The sequence below is a fragment of the Sinocyclocheilus anshuiensis genome, unplaced genomic scaffold (assembly GCF_001515605.1).
Source record: "Sinocyclocheilus anshuiensis isolate Anshui unplaced genomic scaffold, SAMN03320099.WGS_v1.1 scaffold1301, whole genome shotgun sequence".
Classification (NCBI taxonomy): domain Eukaryota; kingdom Metazoa; phylum Chordata; class Actinopteri; order Cypriniformes; family Cyprinidae; genus Sinocyclocheilus; species Sinocyclocheilus anshuiensis.
Window position 1 is genome coordinate 174,853 of NW_015551135.1, and position 9,217 is coordinate 184,069.

Consider the following 9,217-nt stretch of genomic DNA (forward strand, 5'->3'; position numbering starts at 1 on the left):
ACACTGGAGCGAGCTCTGGGGCTGAAGCCGACACCCTTCTCCTCACCCCTAGCATCCTCTTCTGGATCGGGGGGAAAAGGCGTGTTCTGGGCCAACACGGGAGTGAGCTCTGGGGTTGAAGCCGACACCCCTCTTCCTCACCCATAGTCTCCTCTTCTGGATTGGGGGGAAAAGGCGTGGTCGGCAAACTGGAGTGTTGAAGTCTGGCGGGCTCACCACCTTAATGTCTGGTGGGCTTGCCATATGCGTGGCCAGTGAGTTTCACTTGGCGCGGCTGGCTCTGAGCGTCCGGCGGGCTTGTCATCGGCGAGGCCAGCGGGCTGGAGATAGCCCCGGCTGACGGGCTTGACATCAGCCCTTGTTTTCGGCGAGGCCAGCGGGCTGGAGATAGCCCCGGCTGGCGGGCAGGACAACGGCGCGGCCGCCACGCTTAACAGCTGGGTGGTCTTCGTACCGCGGAGACGAACAGGGGAGAAAAAGGAAAACCAAAAGACTGTTCAAAAACGAAAATAAAACATGGGAGAAGGAGCGCCACTTACTGTTTTTGGTCAGTCGTTCTGTCACGGTTCACACACACGAGGAACACGGGAACGAAGGAGCGAGGAGACACGGAGTAGAATAAATCAAAATGGTTTTATTAACAAAGGCTGGGGATCACAGGACTCGACACATCAGGATGACGTTCAACGACTAGAACACACTTTAAATACACAGGAACTGATGAGGGGAAGACAAGGGACACCTGGAACTAATGACAATTAACATTGGAAACACCTGGGAACAATGAATTCAAAACACGAGACAGAGAAACTGGAAGACGGAGCACATAGGGAGCAAAGACACACACAAAACCTGGCCCAGAGTCTGACAAGTACACAGGTGAGTACAATTAGAGAAACGATAACAAGACATGGGATAAACAAGAGGGTGTGACCAAGGAGGTGGAACCAAAGGAACACATGGCAGACACAAACAAAGACAAAGCAATGTGTTCAGGCACAAGACAAAAAAATAAAAATACACAACAAAATTACTAAAATTTTAAATAAACTGTAAACAGACAATATACAAATAAAAATGGATTCAAAATATTAATAAAAACTATAAAAGTATCTAAAAAATACTATAATAACACTGGCCTCAGATCCATTATCATCACACTCAATAAGTGTTCTGTGTCATATCTGCACATTTACAATACTGCAACTTACTTATTTTTAGCATTCCTGGTAAACTGTATTACTTAATTTTTTTTTTTATTAAAATGTATCTATTAGGGCTGCACGATTAGTCGAATGCGATTGTCATGTGCATCTCGTTAGTAAAGCCGGCTCTGTGATCAGTAGTAAATCTCCATCACGTGCTTTCAGATGGAGCAGCATTTATTACACAGAGCCGTAGTTCACTGACAAGTTATGTAAAACCGTGTTCATAATCGCAGACGATTTAATTGCGCAATTATGAAATCGTTCTGCGATTATGAAAGCTGTCAGTGAACTAGGCTCTGTGTAGTAAATGCTGCTCCATCTGAAAGCATGTGATAATACCACATTTAATAACATGTTTTTATTCCAAACTCACTTCATAACGTAAGTCGAGTGATTGTAATAAATTCAGATAATGTCAGATAATGTGGCTTCTTACACAGAATAAGGCACACAACATATTTCATAGTATTCTAAGCAGTGATAAAGGCTATGTCGATTAGCATTGCATTATTATATACTTTATTATAATAACAATTATAATAAGACGAACTCAGATAAACCATATATTGTCATAGTCTTGTGTTTATTAGTCACGTTGAATCAATGAAAGCAGTTAAATCTTCTGTTTATTCAGCAACCGCTATAGGGATTTCCTGGATTTCTTCTGTGGGTGTATTTGGAGTTTCCGCGCAAGAGCGCCCTCTGGCTTTCGGATGGTGATTTACTACTGATCACAGAACCGTGCTTCCCTGACAAGATGCACATGACAATTGCAGCTTTTGCCAAATCGCGATTACGATTTAATTTCGAATAATCGTGCAGCCTTCGTATCTTTCTTATTATTTAGCATTATTTAGCATTTATAAATACTAATAGTAACACTCTCAAACAAATTAAAATCTATAACAACATTAAGGAATATTCTGGATATGATAGGTGCCATTTTACTTGAACTGTCAAAATGTTTTCCCTAATCACTGAGCTCTGACTAGAACCTGATGTGAAATGTGCATGGGATTAATGTGCTTCTGATTGGTGTACTGATTGCTTTCACTGACTGAAAGATTGTAAAGATGCCTGAACCCACACAAAAGGTTCATAGCCAGCTGGTTCTCTGTGAATAAAATAAATCTTTGCATGCTCTCGTGAAATACAGAACTTTATCAGGGGTCTCATAGGAATAATTACAGTTTCACTCCATCCTCTTCAAAACCGTAAAAACACTCACTCTCTTATAATATTTAATGCTTTCAAAGCAAAAACTTTGACACTGAGAGAAAGATAAGGGGCAAGGAACTAACACTGGATGTTCAATAAAAACCTTTATATCTATGATTTTACTGCACAGGCAGCTAACACCTTTAAATGTGAAGGTGGAAGATCATTTACAATTAGAATTTGTGGGAGACATACTTACAGAAACACTTTATGTTTTGTATTTGTCAGCTCCAAAGGCTTTGTGAAGGTCAACAGGAAGGATTTTAACCTTCAGCTGATAACAGTGTCCATTAACGTGCCTTGATGGCCTTGAGAAACTTGAGGGCTGTTCTTTAACCAAACATCCATCACTGGATGCAAGTAACTGCTCCAAACCTAAAAGCCAGTTAAATACTTAAACTTTATTTAACATAGCAGCCATTAATGCACAAATTAGATGTATTACATAAATGCCTGATATGCAGTTTATGCAGCTTGGCTCGAAGAAATAGAGACGAACTCACAGAGTCATGTAAAATAATCCGTCAAGTCCTCTCCCAATAAAGACGTAACTTTGCGTGAATTAAATAATATGCAGCCATGAATGAGCGCATGTTGGAAATAAAAGTGCTAAATTTTATTCGCTCTCTGTTGTATATGCTCATCGTCTCATGAAGTCGGAGTCACATAGGCTAAAATAATCCGTCAAGTCCTCTCCCAATAAAGACGTAACTTTGCATTAATTAAATAATACAGCCATGAATGAGCGCATGTTGGAAATAAAAACGCTAAATTTAATTCTCTGTCTGTTGTCTATGCTCATCATTAGTATCGTGAAGCCGCTTTCATATTGCTGTTCAGCAGGAAACTTTTAACAAGATTCACTTGTTTAAAACACCCTAAATTGTATTAACATTTACTATATAACCATTATTTCGCTAATAAACATCTAAATAGATACAACTACGGTGGCAGAGAAGTGCAAACAAATCACAATTCTGAAAACAAAATAACAAATTACAAACGCAAATGCAAATTTTAAAAACAAAATACCAAGTCAGAAAACACAATGACAAATCCAAGTATTGGTCTCTGTGGACCAAAAAGGGGGCGTTTCTCAAACGTTCGATGTCATTTTCATCTCATCTAAATTATAATGCCTGAATACTGCCTGATAAAGTAGCGTTTATGAGAGCTGCGCAGCTTTTGTGTACAGCTGTTATGAGGGAAACCATTCCAAAAGAACCTCCTACTGGCAGAGAATCAATTTGCATGTTCAATAAGGCCGTTTTCTACTTTTGAATTGTGTCTTAATGCTGTTGGATATAACTCAATTCGTTTAATTTTCCTAATAAAAAGACTGTTCAACTCTTAATATTCTCCCCTTTAAATTCTCTCAGCCCCACATAAAAAATCCTAATTTAACACACCTCTGCCTGTTTTTTGGTTTTTTTTGCATTCCCATTTGCTCAAATAGCAAAAGAAAAACCCACAATAGTATTTTCACGACTTATAAAAAGAAGAAAAAAATTTGAGAGATACCGATAACGGCAGTCAGAAGAGAGAACTATGTCAAATTTAGTCACTCCCAGACGCTGTATTATGCCCGGTTCAGACTACACTATTTTAGCCCGATTTTGCCACGATTTGCTTGACGTAGGGTGTCGTGGGGTAAAAATGCTGGCGAACTATAGCGGAAGGGCTTCAGCAATGTTTACACTCTTGTTTTCGGAAGCTAGTTCCGCCTTCTCGATGACATCACGTGCATCGTTAAAGACGGCACGCGATGAATGGTCGGGAAGCAACGTGTAGTCTGACATGTTTCTTGTCCACGACACAACAAGATTTTAGGAGTCAAAATCGTGTAATCTGACACAGCGACTATCGTGACCGACAAAAATATTGTGTAGTCTGAACCCGGCATTAGAAACACCCTCGCAATAGCGTTAACTAGTTTTTTGTATTCTGATTCAAAGGTAATATAATACAGAGTACAGTGTTGTAAATATAGCATATTTTTTATTCCATAGTAAGGGCAATTCATACAATACATTTAAACTGAGCTATTTTAATACCATCTCCGAACTTTCTACCGCTAGTCTGCTGTTCTTCCTGTATAACTTGATTGACAGATGTCTCGTCCAGTCAGCGGTAAGTAATCTATTCTCAAACCAATGGCTCTGTCTCAAACTATACCTACCTCTTCCGGTATGTCTGATTTGTCGATGTGTTTTCTGACTTGTTATTTTGTTTTCGGATTTGTCATTGTGTTTTTTGACTTGTTATAATGTTTTCTGAATTGTTGTTGTGTTTTCTGAATTGTTATTTTGTTTTTTAGATTTGCATTTGCGTTTGTAATTTGTTATTTTGTTTTCAGAATTGTGATTTGTTTTGCAATTCTCGGCCATCGTATACAACTCTATGGAAATTAATGATTTATTATCTCCACGAGCAATCGCAGTTTGAGTATAGCTCTGTGTAAATGCATAGATAAACTGCACTGTCAGCAAGCATTTCATAATCTAGAATGACAAAAACATTATTAGTAATTCTGATATAACATGCCAGTTGAGAAATGCAATAAAATACGATGTTTTGTTTGTTATATTTCAATATTCCAGAGAATATTATTCAGTGAATTAACATTATCCAGTGAATTATTCTTCACTCTTTAGCCTATTAAACAGCTTATAAACCTACTAAAACTGTAGTTTGAAATAAAGTTGACATGACTCCTTTCCTTTATTTATTTTCTCCATTTGAAAACATTAGACCTTCTACATTTATTTTGCTTATTGTTAATATTAGTGTTGCTGCTGATGCTTTAAATAAAATGTTTTTTTATTGTTGTAATATGAAGATTAAATTTAACATGAAAGACTGATAATTTTCAACACTTTTTTTTAAGATGACTGAAAGGAAAAACCTTACTTCACTCAGTCATTTATTTACTTTACAACAGGAAATAAATATCGGTTCTGCGTATCGGTTATCGGGCACATAAACATGCAAATAATTGGTATCGGTATCGGTTATAAAATATCAAAATCGGTCGATCATTAATCATTTCCATATTTTTTGTTTAAATGTGCCGCTAACATTTGTCATCATGACACTTTTTTTGAATAATGTGTTGTGACAAATGTGTTTACCTCTCCTCTTTGGAAATAGCAGGTTCCCTGAGGTTGGTCATAATCTGGTAAGAGAGATGTTTTTCAAAAGATTAAGTTATTTAGGTTATTAGCATGCTATTTTTGTTTTGTTTTCGGAAGTGCACATAGTCTTATCCATCCTATGGCCTGTGCCTGCTAAATTAACAGATCAAAGGACACAGAAAATTGTTTGCATACATGCTGTTGCTGCACTCTTATCAATCATTTGAGATAAGGACACCACTGAAAGAAAGAATGCATATAGATAAATAGTAATGAGGAACTGCATGTTCTTTGCTATTTCCTGTCATTAATTTTGAGGTTTTGAGCTCATCTTATTTAATGTATGCAACACATTTGTAAAATCAAAAACGAGGTAAAAAATTACTTCGAATTACAATATTTGAAGTTGTGTTCATATGTAACGATGTGCATTAGGTAAAGACCCACTACGTCTGAGAAATTCACAATTAATGGCATCCTACTTTAAGATAATGAATTGTATATTTCTTTACACTACTGAATGAGCTTCAGTGTAAATGTATTCCGTTACATAGTATAGTGTCATTCATCTGCTTTTCTGGGGGTACAGAAGCGTCATGTAGCATGCTAAACAACTAAACAACAAGTATAATTACTGTACCGTTAGACATGAGAGTGAGTGTCTAAATGGGACAGGGAGGACTCAGATCAGAGTCTCAAGGGCTGAACTAATGACACATACATTCATTTTCATGTTCTGCATGTTTGATAATTGTTTCTTACCTTGTATTAGAATCCAAACAAAGCAGGAAAAAATGTATATGTTTCGAGTTCCACAGATCAATACATCCAGAAGTTTACATACAGTACATGCTACATGAACAAATCTAAAAAATATCGCCCCAAGTGAAGGCATATACATGCTTGGGCCTCTATAATTATTGTAATGTTTGGAAACATACTGGCATACTGTGCTTACTGCATATTTTACACCAAATATTATAAATTATTTCATAAAACGTTGCCGTGAGAGATTTTTGTAATAACATGCATAACATGTTATTACAAATTAAATTATTTATTAATTATAAATTATTAACATGTTGTTTGCACATGGCGTCATTGCTGTGGCGCGAAATGCAGCTTGAGGACAGGAAGTGATTTTTCTGTATAGGAATCGCTAGCAGAAACTCAAAATGCGTTATTTATGGATGCTCAAATCGGTTAAACCAAGAAACCACAAGGAGCTTCTATCGTGTACGGAAATGTTGTTGTTCATAAGGGGGGAAAAGGCAAGAAATTGACTGAAAATATTGACTGAAGCCGACTCAGATAATGCTCGTGTGTGCAAATGGTTAATATAAGATATAATAGTAGGTTATATTAAGATATTAATAAAGAAATATATAAATAGATACAGGGCTGCCAACTCTCACGCATTCAGCATGAGACAGTCAGAATTCACTCAATGTCAAACGCTACACGTAGACACGATGTAAATAAGACGTGCAGTTTAGAGAGCTTCATTGATTATAACGGAACATTGTGAGATTGTGATAAATTGAAGTGAGTGAGCTTTTTAGTGATTATATGGAAGCGCTATTATCTCGCTTTCAATTCAGAATTTGAATAAAAGTTTTGTTTTACATGCTGCTAACAGGACCAACGGCCACATACTGTACATGCAGTAAAGTTTCAGGAGTGACATATATCGAGAAGGGTCTGGCTGCAGACTTGCACTTGCACTCTCTCAGACTTGCACTCTCAGACACTTGTGCTTCCGCAAGTGATGTCACTTGCAGTCTTTTTTATTTTGTTCTATTTATTGATTACTTTTTGTTTGAATCTCTAATATGGCTTAATGTATTAAGATACATTACGTGCAATTAAAAGATCAAATTTTATATATTGTTATTATTGAATGTACTACAAGGCAAGCAGATGGCCATGAACACAATGCGCAAACTTTCACTTGTCCTCCAGCAAAACGCTTAATGTGGCATAATAACGGACTAAGATGATAAAGGCAATTCAGTAGCCTATAAGTCTTGTTGTTGACTCAAAGTATACAGTATACAGACCAGCAAATATGAACGTGCATTATGAAATGCATTAAGTGTTATTAAAAGGATCAACTCCGTACAGGCAAGCAGACGGGCCCAGAACGCAATGTGTTAAATTGCACATTAAACATTTTCCTCCCATAGAAATTCATAAATAAAACACGTAAAATGGACAAAGACAATGATATAAAAGATCTGTAGACAGTTTATTCTATATGGATAAACGCTTAACGTGAAACTTTGCACGTTACGTTTATTCTGGGCTCACCTGCTTGCCTGTACATATTAGTTATGTATATTTTAATAATGAAGAGGAGCATATTGAGTTTTATCTTTATCATCTTAGTCCATTATGCCACATTTTGCGGTATGGGAGGAAAATACTATATACATATTCATTATATTAATAAACTGTATATTGAATTTGATATTTTGATAGCATCTTAATACATTAAGCCATATTATATAAGCCATATAAGCCAAGATTTTGCGCATTGCATTCATATTCTGCTGTTCTGTGGCCACAGATTTGCGGGTCGCAAGTGACGTCACAGGTAGCGGAGAGTGCAAGTGACTTCATCATTTAATTTCTTTTTTCTTGTCTTCACCACCTGGCTACTGTTGTAAAATGTTGAGAGATTCAAACAAAAAGTAATAAAAAAAAAATAGAACAAAATAAAAAATAAAGCCTGCAAGTGACGTCGCTAGCGGAAGCGCAAGTGTCAGATTCAAACAAAAAATAATAAATAAATAGACCAAAATAAAAAAATAAAGATTGCAAGTGACGTCACTAGCGGAAGCGCAAGTGTCTGAGAGTACAAGCCTGAGAATGCAAGTCTGAGAGTGCAAGTGCAAGTCTGCAGCCAGACCCTCTTGCATATATCCCACATCCCTCATATAAATGTGGGATTTACTTTCGCAATAGCTTGTTTGCAATCAGGGTTATACTAACTATAGTTGCTTAGCCTATATCCACCGCCTCGATGACAGGAAAAGTATTTCAATTTAGTTGAAAAATCACTCCTCCTCATAACATTAGGATCACGTCCAACATATGTTGTGATTTTCTGTTTATACATTTCTCTTAAACCAGTACAGTAGGGACTTTCCTCCATCTCATCCATTCTGCTTTTCACTTCCTGCCCTCCATCTGAATTTTGCGCATCATCAGAATCACGTGATTGCAAACAACCTAATGGGTGTCATCATGAGGAGCACTAAACAGGCCAAAAAAACAAAAGTCAGAGCAACGGCCCGCGCTTTTTTAGCCAATTATACAGGTGCATCTCAATAAATTAGAATGTCGTGGAAAAGTTCATTTATTTCAGTAATTCAACTAGCTCTCAGCTTGTCAATCATTTGGGGCGCGAGGGTTTGCTGACGTGTTGAAGGGCGAAGGTGGGGTTTTAAAAATGGGACGTGTGCATATAGACTGTATGGACGTGTGGTCAAATATAGCAAAATGGCAGAAATTATTAATGGATGATATTAACAAAGTACATCAGTTCATCAATATTAAATTATCACGTTTTCCAGCAAGTCCAGCGCATGCGCACTTTAGAGGAAATAAAGACCGTATGGCCTGATTCCACCTACCATTAGTAATAAGATCATC